This window comes from Sus scrofa, chromosome 6 (genome assembly GCF_054392235.1).
Source record: "Sus scrofa isolate SSC_HxYL_T2T_F1_AM1 chromosome 6, Sscrofa_HxYL_maternal_Yorkshire_Landrace_v2.0, whole genome shotgun sequence".
NCBI lineage: Eukaryota > Metazoa > Chordata > Mammalia > Artiodactyla > Suidae > Sus > Sus scrofa.
Window position 1 is genome coordinate 159,669,368 of NC_139388.1, and position 14,335 is coordinate 159,683,702.

The 14,335-nt window shown below is 43.7% G+C and overlaps 1 protein-coding gene and 1 long non-coding RNA gene across 52 annotated transcripts in view; both read left to right on the forward strand.

Moving 5' to 3' along the window:
* The window catches only part of DAB1 (DAB adaptor protein 1), a 1,225,890-nt gene that overhangs the window by 1,087,363 nt on the left and 124,192 nt on the right, over positions 1-14,335 (forward strand).
* On the forward strand, positions 9,067-10,755 carry LOC146402942 (uncharacterized). Its single transcript, XR_014808202.1, has 2 exons — positions 9,067-10,144; positions 10,584-10,755. It is a non-coding gene; the product is annotated as an uncharacterized LOC146402942 (long non-coding RNA).

Genomic DNA, 14,335 nt, shown 5'->3' on the forward strand with positions numbered 1-14,335 from the left:
ACCCTGACTCATTTGACACCCAACCATTCTTGGAGGGTTGTATTACCCCAGCTTTTACAGATGAGTCAACTAAGGTACAAGTAGGATGAGTTGTTTGCTCGAGGCTACTGCATATAGCAGGAGTTGAAGTCAAATTCACGTTTATAACTCCTAAGCTTGTTTTATTTCTTTGACTCCAGAGATTCTCCACTTGACCAGTTCCATCATCATGAGGGCTGTTTTGGGTGGGCATTCAGTACGGGCATTTTGGGTGGTCACAACGCTGTCTTTGAGGGAGAGGGGTAGTGATGCAGGAAGTCGCTACAGGCAAGGATGGCATTTTTGCCGTGGTTGGGACAGTCACAGCAGAGATGTTTCCCATGCTATATGACTTGAAACATCTTAACACACATTCATGTAGATGAAAAGCCTGCTTCTAATCACCTGAATCTACCTTACTCTACTTGGATATAAAAAAGGTAATTTTCTGGAAGTTCCCATTGTGGCTCAGTGGGGTGTGAACCCAACTGGCATCCATGAGGATGTGGGTTCAATCTCTGGCCTCACCCAGTGGGTTAAGGATCCGGCATTGCCATGAGCTGTGGTGTTGGTCACAGAGGTGGCTTGGATCTGGCATTGCTGTGGCTGTGGCATAGGCTGACAGCTGCATCTCTCATTCAGTCACTAGCCTGGGAACTTCCATATGCCACAAGTATGGCCCTAAAAAGCAAAAAAAAAAAAAGTAGTTTTCTACCATATTGATCATACTCCTACAGCCTAGGAGGTAAGACATATATAAATAACTATCAACTCAAAGCAAAAATAATAACATGATAAGAGAAAAATATAAAATCATCATGAGAGTTCAAAAGAAGAAAGGATCTCTTCCCACTGAAAAAAATATGACATGATGGAGAATAAAGGGCTGAACCTTGAAGGAGGGGAAGGGTTTGAAGTTGGAGATTTAAGAAAACCAGTATCTGGGCAATGGGAAATTATTGGGAGTGTTTGCTAAGGCCCTAAGGTGAGAAAGTTGTGAAGGAGGGCAGGTGTGGAGAAGAGTAAGATGTTTGGATATTCTGGATGAGAGGATGTGTGATTGCCGTCACTGAGAGAGAAAACCACAGAGGTGGGCAGGGCCCCATTGTGAGGCCTAGAACATAAGGCCAGAGAGTTTTGGTTGACTCCGGTCCACTACAGCCTCAGTTACTATTCAGTGTATTCTGTGGCCCTGAAGCTGCACTAGCTCTACAGAGAGGTAGGGACAGTGACTCTAAGCCTGCCCTTGGCCCGTAAGATGCTTTCGTGCAAATCAGGGAACCATCCCCTTCTCCAAGGCTCATTGCCATGGATGACTTTTCCTGGGAAACTGTTGGAGTAAGGATACATGTTTTTGATGCTTGCATGATGACCAGCTGCTGGTAGTGCCATGAAGCTCCCCCCTCCCCTGGCCCAGCTGCATGGAGCAGGTCTGGGAGAGCCTTTGGAGCATGAGCAGAATGCAGGGGCTGCCGTCTTGCCATTTCCTCCGCACACCTGCACTGCCCAGCTTCCAGGACTAGTTCAAGGTGACCCCCCCACCCCCGATTCTGAATATCCTTCTTCACTCAGTGAACACCTCAAGGTCCAGCAGTGTCACCCACAACAACAGTAGCAGCATGGCACCATACTTCCCATTCGTCGAGCCCTTTCTCAGGCTTTGTTAAACTAAGTGCTTTGCACATTTTACCCTCTGAGCAGAATCCATATGGGGTTTCCAGATCCATAGCCCACACTTCTTGCCAGTTTGGTCTTGACACCAGAGAGTAGACATAATGAAAGGAGCTTCCTTGGATCTAATCCTGCCCAACTGTATGGTTATAAAGTAATTTTTTATTAATGACTTTGTACCTGCTTTACTCTTAAGATAGCAATAATCAAAGCCCCTGTGTCTTAGGGTTGGTGCAAGATTAAATAAGGATTTAATTTTAATCCCTTAAGACTTAGAAAAGTGCCTGGTAAAATAAAAGCTCTAGTTATTAAATATTATTATATTATTAGCTCTATTGTCCCCTCTCTGATATGGACTTTTTTATGTCCTCTTAGCCGAGTTAAGATATCCTCTTCTATTCTTCCTACAGCGTCTCTGCTCCCTCCTATCACGGCACATCTGTATCAGAATGAGTTGACTCACACTTCCTTAGACTATGGGCTCCATGAGGTACCTGGTCTCATCCACTGGTGTATCTGCAGAGTTTCCACACAGATTCTAACCTGTGACAGATGCTGGGGCACAGCGAAGGAAGGGGATGAAGGCAGTCAGGGAGAGATGGAATGAAAGAGAGGGAAGGAAGGAACAGGAAGCAACGAATAAGTCAACTTATAATAGAACTGCTATTGTCTGAGCCAGATACTGGAGCCCAAGATGCTACGTACCAAGGACGCTGGCCTATCCATGCAGGCAGTGAGAGTAAGACATGTGATTCAGAAAGAGTAAGACTTACAGAACGAATAAGACATGTGATTCAGACTTCCCTGGTCTGGGACGTCAAGGATGAATGGTCCCTTAGGTATGGACTAACCTACTCAGTTTCAAGTAAAGAAATTCACAACCTAAGGAGAATGGCTCTTGAGACCTCGCAGCAAATTATGTGCAAAGGCTTGAACTTCCTCGGGACAGATCCTAGACACTCAGGGATGCTCACAAAACAGGAGGTAGAAAACATCTGCCTCCCTCCCTCCACTTCCTTGCTTTGCCTTCGTTTTCCTTTCTCTTTTCTTCTCTCCTCTGTACCATCTCCATACTCTGCTTATTTGCCTCAGTGTTCAGGCTCCAGCATGCCTGATAGCAGTCCCAGATCCATTTTAATATCAAAGAGACTGAATATTGGAGAGGAAAAATTGAGCCTCTGTGTGTTTAGTGGGATGATATTGGATTTTAATTTATCACAATAAAAAATCAATTTGTAGCTCAAAACCAACATATTTTTAGAAATTGGCTTTGTCAGGAAGCTGCCTCTCTCAGATAATTTCGACAGGGGATAATTCATAATGGGAAAAGTATGCTCATATTACTCTGGAAAGTGAAGACCATGAATGTTTTTAAGCAGAAATGTCCTAGCTTTCCCTTAATAAATCATTTTATCAGTTTTGGCCTTTAAGGAGGTAAAATTTTCTGGGATAGCTACTTTTATATGCATGGTCCCGTTGAATTCAATCCCTAAGAACTCAGCTGAGAAAGTAATATTAGGAGTTCCTGTCATGGCTTAGGGTTAACGAACCCAATTAGTATCCATGAGGATTCGAGTTCCATCCCTGACCTCACTCAGTGAGTTAAGGATCCAGCATTCGCTGCGAGCTGTGGTGTAGATCACAGATGTGGCTCCGATCCATCTTGTAGCTGTGGTGCAGGCTGGCAGCTGCAGCTCTGATTAGACCCCCTAGCCTGGGAACCCCCATATGCCACAGGTGTAGCCCTAAACAAATGAACAAACAAAAAAGAAAGTAGTATTATTTCCATTAAATAGATAACGAAACTGAGACCCAAAGGGGTAAAGAACTTGCACAAGATCTCATGTCCAACAAATGAGACGACTAGGAACTGACTCCAGCAGGGCAGGGTGGGAAGGCCCTTGTTCTTTTTAGTTCCCAATGGTGGTCTCCTTTTCAAGGTCATAGTCAGAGTCATTTGCAATCTGGTAACCATTCGTCTGTTCTCCAGGGGAGAAATCTAGCTGCCCTTAGAGTTGTCATCATTTCGACCAACCCTGTGACTGAAGTTTCTCGGCTGTTGTTTGGACCCCAGAGGGGTGTGTGAGGTGCTGGTCTCAAAGTGGCAGAGCCTAGATATACAGCGTGACCTTGAGGATGGCTCATCTGCTGACTCTCTGGGACTCTTTCCTTATCTGATCCCTGGGGTCGTTCCGCAGACTTTTTCCTCAAGGTCCAGATGCTGGACCTGGGGTGCCTTATGGTCTCTCGTAACCATTTACCAAGGCCAGCACAGACAATATGTAGACAAATGAGCTTGGTGAGTTCCCACAAAACATGATTTCTAAAAACAAGTAGCTAGCTCTGCTCTGGATGATAACTGAGGGATCTTTTTTTTTTTTTTTTTTTTTTTTTGACTTTTTGCCTTTTCTAGGGCCGCTCCTGTGGCATATGGAGGTTCCCAGGCTAGGGCTCTAATTAGAGCTGTAGCCACCAGCCTACGCCAGAGCCACAGCAACGTGGGATCCCAGTCGCCACGTCTGCAACCTACACCACATCTCACGGCAACGTCAGATCCTTAACCCACTGAGCAAGGCCAGGGATCGAACCTGAAACCTCATGGTTCCTAGTCGAATTCGTTAACCACTGAGCCACGACAGGAACTCCCCGAGGGATCTTCTAATTTGCTTGTTCTGGCCCCACGTGATGAGCCCTCTAGGAGAGCAGGATGAGCACCATCTAAAGACCTCTGGTTTTCATCTCTGGGCCCTTTGTTCCCTGCTTTTTGGTGGCTGATTTTGGGGATGAGTGCTTTTTATAAACTCGGAAAATAGATGCTCGGCTCTGGGAATTGTATTAGCAACTGTAGAAGCCACTGCTTGTTGAGCACGGCTTGCCAGGTACTATGCCAAGTGCTTCAATACCTTTTTCTCATTGAATTCTTGCAGTCTGTCTCTTCGTTATTGTTGCCATTTTACAGACGAGGTGACCGAAAGGGCAGTTGGGTCCCTTGACCAAGATGACTCTTAACTTTTTATCCATTTATTCATTGAACAAATATTCATTGAGTACCTACTGTGTGCCAAGGAGTATTCTCAGGGGTGTGCTTACATTGGTCAATAAAAGGAGCATCTCTACCTGTGAATGTTAGATTCTAATGTGGCAAGACAAAGAAGAAACACTAGACGTACCTAAAGAATATACTTTGTTAGAAAGTATTGAGTGCTATGCAAAAAGATAAAAGTAAAGCAAGGTCATGGATTTCCCAACTGTACTTCCTTCGTCCTTGCAGGAGGGCCTGTGACATCCGCGTATTGTAAATCACAGATATTCACGTGCTCTGGGAGCTTCCTCTAGTTTTGAGGGTCAACTGAGTAGCAGAAAAAGACACTTCTGAAAATGCTCATCCAGATTCCAGAGGCCGTTACACTTGATAAATCAGAGCTGTCCGTTTGGGTGTCTCTGCTTTTATTTAGACGGCTGATTGCTTTATCTGGGATCTGCTTTTATTATTTTTCTATCTTGCGCATTTGTTTTAAATTTTAATTTAGAACTCATTTTCCCTGACTGTGCCTTGGATATTTAATAAGTGCTTCTATTTTTATGAAGACACTCCTTACAGGAGCTGTTTGTATCAAAATGGTGAGGCTGTAATTAGGCCCAGCACCCATGTGATGGTTCTCGGTGCTTCTCTCAAGTACTCCTCCGTGCGGCGGCATTCATAATCCTGGGGATTATAAAGGGATGCGTGACCTAGGTCAAGGTGAGAGCCTGGGAAAATCCCCCTCTTAGAGGAGACTCTGTCTGGCAAGATGTCCGTGGTGGACCCTGGATCTAGATGACCAGAGACATGCAGAGAGGTCTGGGTTCCTTATCAGAAGGCTGAATTTGTACCATCCCTCAGTTACAAAAGGGTAGGTCAGGCGGGAGGATGGAAACAACGACGGTGATGATGATGCCCATAGCACTTGCTGTTGTCCCAGATCTGGCACCTGCATTACGCACATTTCGTTTCATACTTTGATGCATCACTGAGCTTCTTAGTGGGTTAGTGTTCTCCTCTGGAGGAGGAGAGCTGTCACTAACTCACCAAGCTTTACAGCCCTCTTACCAAATAGAGGTATTGGCTCTGGTTTACCCAGGACGGCCCTGAGGTTCGGAGAGGTGCAGTGAACTGCCACGATGTCTCTGCTAATGAGGGTTGCCCTGTCCCCGACATGATTTCAGACCACGCTGGTTCGCTGGCCACAATAAGGAAGCTGGTGCGTGGCTATGTCTTACATTGACGGTTAAATGTTACCTAGAACAAAACAACATTGCTGGCTGACTTTTTCATCATTAGCACATTAATATAGTTACTGACACTGTGTGTGTGTGTGCACACACACATGGTCAGTATACTTATTTATGTATTATTTATGTATTTATTTTGTCTTTTTAGGGCCACACTCGTAGCAAGCATATGGAGGTTCCCAGGCTAGGGGTCAAATTGGAGCTGTAGCCACCGGCCTATGTCAAGCCACAGCAACACCAGGTCTGAGCCTTGTCTGTGACCTACACCACAGCTCACAGCAATGCTGGATCCTTAACACACTGAGTGAGGCCAGGGATCGAACATGCAACCTCATGGTTCTTAGTCGGATTCGTTTCCACTGTGCCACCATGGGAACTCCTGTGCAGGAAACATTTTCCCCCTTTTCCTTTCTCTTTCCCCATCCATCTAATTTGCCTTTATCTTCTTCCTCATCTCTTTTCTGTACTTTTGTATGCATGTATTCAGTCCTCAAGATACAGTCATCTTTTTTCTATTGCCACATATATTTTCCAAAGACATTGTCAAATACTTACTTCATTGAAGATAGAAAGTACAATCAGCTGTAAAAAAAAAAAAAAAGCATAATATATTATGCCCACGAGGGGACAGTAATATCTAATTGAGGGAAACTAACATTTATTGAGCACCTACTATGTGTTGAGCTGCATACTAAATATTATATAAGTTCCCAGAGGACAGAAACTTTCGCCTTCTCCCCGCCATCCTGTGCCCTGACAGCAGGGGGAGCTTTCCCCAAGGGTGGGAGTCCCTTCGGGGTGCTGTGGGTTCTGCACCTTGATATTTTGATTCCTGGGCACCCTGCAGCCTGGAACATGTGCAGGTATGTTTTGATCTGAAGGATGAAAGAGAGGTTAGTTTGCCAGAGCGGGTATGGTGTGAGAGATGACCTGGGAATGTTACATCCCTTGGGCTCAGTGAGTTGCATGCATGCTCTCATTCATTTCTCGAGATTACACACTATGAACTAGGTATTACCAATACCATTCTGACAGGGGCATTGAACATGGCACATGGAGGAAAATAGAGATGCTTTTGGCACAGAGGACAAACACCAATGACCTGAGTGGAGCCCAGGGTTTCAGTTTGTCTGATGAACCCACATCAGATGCAGCCCGTAGCCATTTCAGCAGCAGGCAGCACTCTTACTGTGGCTTCAGCCAGATAATTCTTTTGGGATGGACACACACACACACACACACACACACACACACACACACACACACGTATCTGTATACACCCTTCCTTCAAGCTGCCTCACTCACAGAGTTTAGGGATTTGCCCAGCAGGATGGATTTGACTTCTTAAACTATTTAGAAAATCAGAAGAGTTCAAATCTGCAAGAAACTACACAGGAAGCATGGCCTCAATATTTAAATACAAAATGCCTATACCTCCAGAGATTGAGGTTTGAATTTTTTAGGCTATCTAAGAGATGTGCAGGCTTTTAAATTATATGTTTAAAATTTTGAAAATAAAGATTGTACTGGCAAGTGTCTAAACTCAAGACAGTCATAACCTCACTTTTGAGGAAGAGATACTTCCTCTTCAATATAAATGGGTCCAAGGAGAGCGTCTGAGACTCTGTGATACGGAAATGCCTCATCTCACGACTCCGTGCAGCATGATCTATTCATGCACGTGAATGGATGTGCATACTCTTTCATGTGTATTTCTGTGCTGTCAAAGTCTGTGCCTATATTTTTTCTTTCCTGCTTATCTGGAGCCTGTGGTACAATGATTGTAGCACTTAACAAAAACTTTTTCTTCTGATACAATGATAAAAAAGGATGTCTTATGTTTGAGAATCTCTTTGTAGTTTGGAAAGTACTTTCACTTTTTTTCTTACAGCTGATCTTCCTGTGAATCTTACAAGGTATGTATTACTCATGCAGTTTCATTGGTGACATTTTATTACCCATGCAAACTTATTAGAGCTCAGAGAGGTTAATTGCCAGCCCAAAATCACATGTGGTAATTTACACAGGTTAATCCATATTTATCCTGATTTATATTTTATGCCTTTTTTTTTTTACTTATACAAGTAGCATGTATTTATTAGAGAAAATTTACAAAACATAGAAAAGTCATGAAGAAGAAAATGCAAGTTACTTGAAACCCTTATCTCTTAAACATAAACCCAGTCAGTATTTTGGTGTACATACGAATAGTCTTAGTATCTGCATTTTGGGGCACATCTTTTTATTTCATGTAGTTGAAATCCAGAATTTCTTCATCAGCAATTCCAATATGTATATTTATAATGCTCCCATATTTGTTGTTGTTGTTGTTGTTGGGGGTGGAGGGGGGAGTCATATTACGCTCTAGAAAGTTGTACTGCCAGATATACAAATACTATCTATTTTGCTATATATTGGTCAGCCCAGAGTAATACCATATATTCATTTTATTTTATTTTATTTTATTTGTCTTTTGTCTTTTTAGAACCGCACCAACAGCATATGGAGGTTCCCAGGCTAGGGGTCTAATCAGCGCTGTTGCTGCCAGCCTACACTAGAGCCACAGCCACGCCAGATCCGAGCCGCATCTGCGACCTACACCACAGCTTACAGCAACACAGGATCCATAACCCACTGAGCCAGGCCAGGGATGGAACCAGCAACCTCATGGATCCTAGTCAGATTTGTTTCTGCTGAGCCACGGCAGGAACTCCTATTTATTTACTTATTTATTTATTTTTAAGGCTGTACCTGTGGTATATGGCCATCCCCAAGCTAGGGATTAAATCAGAGCTATGGCTTCAGGCCTCTGCCACAGCAACACTGGATCCAAGTCACAAATGCGACCTGTGCTGCAACTCATGGTAACACTGGATCCTTAACCTACTGGGTGAGACCAGGGATTGAACCCACATCCTCACAGAGACAGTGTCAGGCTCTTAACCCGCTGAGCCACAATAGGAATTCCTTTATATTTTAAAATAATAAATTTTTGAACTTTTTGGTATTAAACTTTAGTTTTAATGCCTCTGTCATTATTTCCCTATCTGCTCACAGTAGTCGTTACGGGGTGGTGACGTAATGATAGAGCCGATCTTTTATACTGATGAGACTCATGGTCCATTGGCTTTACCTCAAATCTGAATGACGTCAAAGGGCATTGTGAATTGGCTGAAAACGGATTTCTCTTAGGTCTTGGCTTACCCGTTCTCAAGGTGTTAGCTGTCTGGACCACCCTTTTGCTCTTGGTCGTACACTTTCTCCTACCGGTGTTCAGGGCAGTGCTATTGATTGTCCGTGTGTGGATAAATGTCACCAAGAAGAGAAAACTTGGCCGTCTTTACTTTCATAACTTAAGATTGATGATCTTTAACGTTTAAGAAGAGTAAAACTTATTTCTATATTCATTCCTGCACGTAAAGCTGTGCATTCTTGGCCAAGGCATTTCATCACTCTGAGCCTGTGTTTCCTCAGTTATGAGAGGGAGAGGGGGACGACCTTGGCCTTCATCAGAGGTCAGTTGCAGTAATTCCAGGGGGAAGAATGCATGATGAAGTTCTGTGCAAATAAATGCTCCCTGATGATATACATTATTTTTGTCACAAGAGAAGAAGAACGTTGGCACATACCAGATGTTTGTGAATGAATGAATCCTTCTTGGAGGTTCATTCTAAACACTGTCTAATTTGTGGCGCACAGGTGTTATTGAGAGAAGGATGCAGCCTAGGTTCTGTCCACATTCCGAATTAGCAGGATCCGAAATAATGAGATTGTACCGTGGCCTCCCTCAGGACCACTCCAGCACCCCCAGGTTGGTTTTCTGCCCACAGCGCCTGTATTCCTGCCACTCAGATAAGGTCTTTGAGAGAAGTGAATAGACCTTAAACCTCTGGAGGCCATTCCTCTCGCCTCAGTACTCTCCGCACAAATCTGCTTCTGCTCTTATTTCTCTTTATGAAAATAGCATATAGGTATCTACTGGGACGAATATCTATTGGGAGAGTTAAGGTTAACAGTTTCATAAATTATAAGATTCTATCCTTAAAAAACCAGAGCTCCCATCAGCACCTTGGTGAAGTCATTTAAATTTTTTTCCGTGATCCTCTCCTCTGTAAAAAATTAAATTCTTCAGTCAAACATTTGCCGAGCATGCACTATGTACCAGGCACAGAGATATGAAGCTGTATCAGAGAAAATCCCTTCCTCCACAGGACTCATGAGCTGGTAGCTGAGTAAACAACCAATCAGATGACACTGTGATAAGAAAGATCACGGCGTGGTCGCCTCACTTCAGATTCATACTTAAGGGCTTCTGTATGAACGACCTGAAAAGGAAAGCAAACAGAGTACTTCTAATTAAACCAGCAGATGGTATTTCATTGACCTGTGTGGCGAATGCTGGTGAGACAGAGACGTAATACAGAGATACTGTGCAGAGAACGGAATCACGGAAATGATGAGCTCAGAAGAGTGAAAATCCTTCTAGCATCATCTCCGGCTGACCCCCACCATCAAAGAGAACTGTGGTCTGAGTTCCAGTTGTGGTTCCGCAGAAATGAACCTGACTAATATCCATGAGGATGCAGGTTTGAACCCTGGCCTCACTCAGTTGTTGCCGTGAGCTGTGGTGTAGGTCGCAGACGCAGCTTGGATCCTGCCTTGCTGTGGCTGGCAGCTGTAGCTCTGATTCAACCTCTAGCCTGGGAACTTCCCTATGCCATGAGTATGGCCCTAAAAGGCCAAAAAAAAAAAAAAAAAAAAGAAAAAAGAAAAAAAGAAAGAAAAGAGAGAGAACCACAGTCAATTCTATGTGGGTCCCTCTTCCTCTGCCTTTGCACATAGGATGGTTTGGTTCTGTGTTCCACCTGGAATGTTATTCTCCTTGCTTCCCTCTACCAACCCTCTCTTTGTGCCTTTCTCCTCTGGCTGACTCCAATTTCTTTTCTAGGCCTCTCAGCTCAGGTACCACGTTCTTAGAAATTCTCCTCTAACCTACCAACCTAGATTAGATATCCCTTGTCTATACTTTCCTACACGGGCCACTTCTGTGATAATACTTATTTAAATGTGTTGTACAAAAGGGAGAAGCAACCCAAGCATCCATCAGTAGATGAATGGATAAGCAAAATGTGATACTTAAAGGCAATGGAATATTATTCAGCCTTAAAAAGGGAGGCAGTTCTGAACATGCTACAACGTGGCTAAACCTTGAAGACTATGCTAAGTGAAATAAGCCAGTCACAAAAAGGCAGATGTTGTATGATTCCACTTGCATGAGGTTCCTCGAGTAGTCACATTCATAGACACAAAGAGTAGAAGGGTTTTTGCTGGGGATGGGGGTGGGGAGAATAGGGAGTATATGCTTAATAGGGACAGAGTTTCAGTTGGAACTGTAGATGATAAAAGAAGTAGTGATGAGACGGTTGGTAGTGATGTTTGTGCAACAGTGTAAATAGTCCTTTTTTTTACTGCAAAATGCCTCAGCTTAATGTGGAATCTCAGTCTTCAGACCAGGGGTAGGACCTAGGCCACAGCAGTGCAAGCACCAAATCCTAACCACTAGACCACCAGGGAACTCTCCCAGTGTAAATATTCTTGATGCCACTGACCTGTATACTTAAAAATGGTCGAGATGGTAGTTTTATGTTATTTATATTTATATTTTATCACAGTTTTAACATGTTATAATTGGGTGTGTCATGTTAGCATACCTTCCAATACCTTTTGTGCCCTCGAGAACAGGAACCATGGGTTTTCGTCAGTGTATCTTCCATGCTAAGCACACACCTTGCAGATGGATGTACTCACTTAAAAATAAAGTTGAGTGCATGAAGAAATGTAGAATTTATTTATGATTACAAAATCAGGCGAATGTATCCTAATTTTATAGCGGAAATTCAGACTCAGAGAGGCATGGTGACCTGACGAAACCCCACAGGTAGTTGATGTCCAAGTCAAGACTGAAACCCCCCAGCTGTCAACCCCAATCCCAAACCCTTCTTTTCATCATGCCATCCTTGATTTGCTGTCACTTTCAACACCCAGTTAGATAGAACCGGAGGAGGTAGATGCAGATAAATGAACCTGAAATGCCATTGTTTTAAATTAAAAATGATTTTAGACACCTGAAAAGAGGATGGAAAAGGAAGGGGCGGGGGAGAGGCTGGTATAAGACTTTTCCCTGGGATACCGTCACTTTTCATTTGCTTTTTTTTTTTTCCCCCAATCTCTTGCCTTGTAACCAGAAGAATTGGAATGAGGAGATTGATTGGGCAGTCAGTTGTTTCCCAGGGGCTGTAAGGGAATCCCAGTCTCTTAGGTAATTTAACCTGGGAGGGGGTTTTGCTGTAGGGAGCAGCCTACATGGTTGGGGATGAACAAGATGATTTAATAGGCTTCTTCCTGCCCTAATTGCTCATCTTCCTTGTGGGAACCCCCTTCTTGTGCTGCATTAAAGACTCCATTAATTTGTTTATATATAAATTCCAGCTTCTTGGGTTTTGTCACACTTCTAAGAGGCTCCAGTTCGGGAGTCTGCGGCTTGTATCACCCATTAGGATTTACTGATAAGAAAAATGCATTATACGTTTTATTACCCTGTCTGTGGCACACATGTGACAACTATAAAGTACATTCATGTAGACTATGAATAACTGTCAGGGTAATTGATAAAGTAGTCTGTAATAAAGGTAGCTGGAATGGCATTCTTAGATGCCGAGGTCTCTAAGTGCTCAAGGGGTTGGGGGGTGGGGGAGGCACTAAATAAATCCAGTCTTTCAGAAATCGCTGGCACTTAAAAAAAAAAAAAAATAGCCAACCAGAATCCTTAGGCCTGCATTTCACTTTCAAGTGTAATTATTTTACGTTGCAATTCATATCTGCTGACACATTGGAATCAACTCAAATAAAGGCACGCCATAAATCTTGCATTGTTTGGATGAAGCACGTGCTGGCGCTGGGAGAAGTCTGGGAAGAGACTGCCCCTGTGTGTAAATAGTTTAAGAGAATCAAGTGGCTGGAAAAGACGTAGATGCAGTTAAAACAAATGGTCCAGCAGCAGCCATCCAGCCTATTTAAACATCCAGAGATGTGAGAGGCTCAGTACTTTATCCTTGTAGTGAGTGGTAGCAGGCCATTATAATAGTATAAATAGCAATACTAACTGACACAGTCACTCGTTGGGCTTCAAGTACATCTACTTACATAAATTACGATTTTCTTTTTCTTTTTGTCTTTTTAGGGCTACGCTTGTAGCATATGGAAGTTGCCAGGCTAGGGATCAAATGGGAGCTGTAGCTGCTAGCCTAGGCCACAGCCATAACAGTGTCAGATCTGAGCCACATCTGTGACGTACACCACAGCTCATGGCAACGCTGGATCCTTAACCCACTGAGCCAGGCCAGGGATTGAACCTGCGTCCTCATGGATACCAGTCAGATTTGTTCCCACTGAGCCACGACGGGAACGCCCTATATGAGCATTTTATCCTCAAAGCAATCCTACATGGGAAGTATTGCTGGCTGTGTCTTCTGGAGCATGTTTAATTGATGTGTAACCCAGATGATTCAGTTTGAAACGGAAATAATTATAAGGCTCTCGCAGACATCCTGCGAGGTTATTGAAAGGATTCAATATAGTACCCAGAGCAGTGCCTGGCACTCACTGAGGGCTCAAAGAGTAGGAGCTGGCATGATCATTTCCACTTTAAAGATGAGGACCCCGTCACAGAGAGGTGAAGACGCTTGCCAACGGTGACTGATGGAAGATGCGAACCTGGGTCTTTTTCATTCCAAAGGTTAAATTTATGCCATGCTTGCTGCCTGTCGGCTCCATGTTTTCCACGTTAACATCACGCATTGGTCTTTGTTCTGACTTTTGAGCCTGGGATGCAGGAGCTTTGTCTTGCCTACCTGGCTGTTCATCTCTCCGCCTGTCCAAAGCTGAGGGAGGTGATGGAACAAGCTTCCTTGAGAGAATCTTTCACCTTCATCTGGGACCAGCTGGTACCTTAGTGCAGCTTGTGTCTTAGCCAAATATGAATTCATATGGCCTCTCTAGACTGCCAGTCTTTCTCGCAGCATGACCTATACTTCCTCTTGCCCACCACTGGGTGTTAGGAGAGCAGCTCTACCCTCTTATTAGAGAGGCTGTTTCAGTGATGACTAACCATTGTTGACCTTGGCCATGGCCGTGTATTTCTCTTCTCCAACTCTTTTCCCATGAGACTGGTCTCATGAGCTGGAAAAAGTACAAGAGAAGGAATCAGATCCAAGATTTGGCCACCCCTATGTAGCATTACCTGTATGCCTTATATCAAAACATAGATGCCAACTCTTCCTATGACAGCCACATATCCTTGAAAGTCACTGAGTTA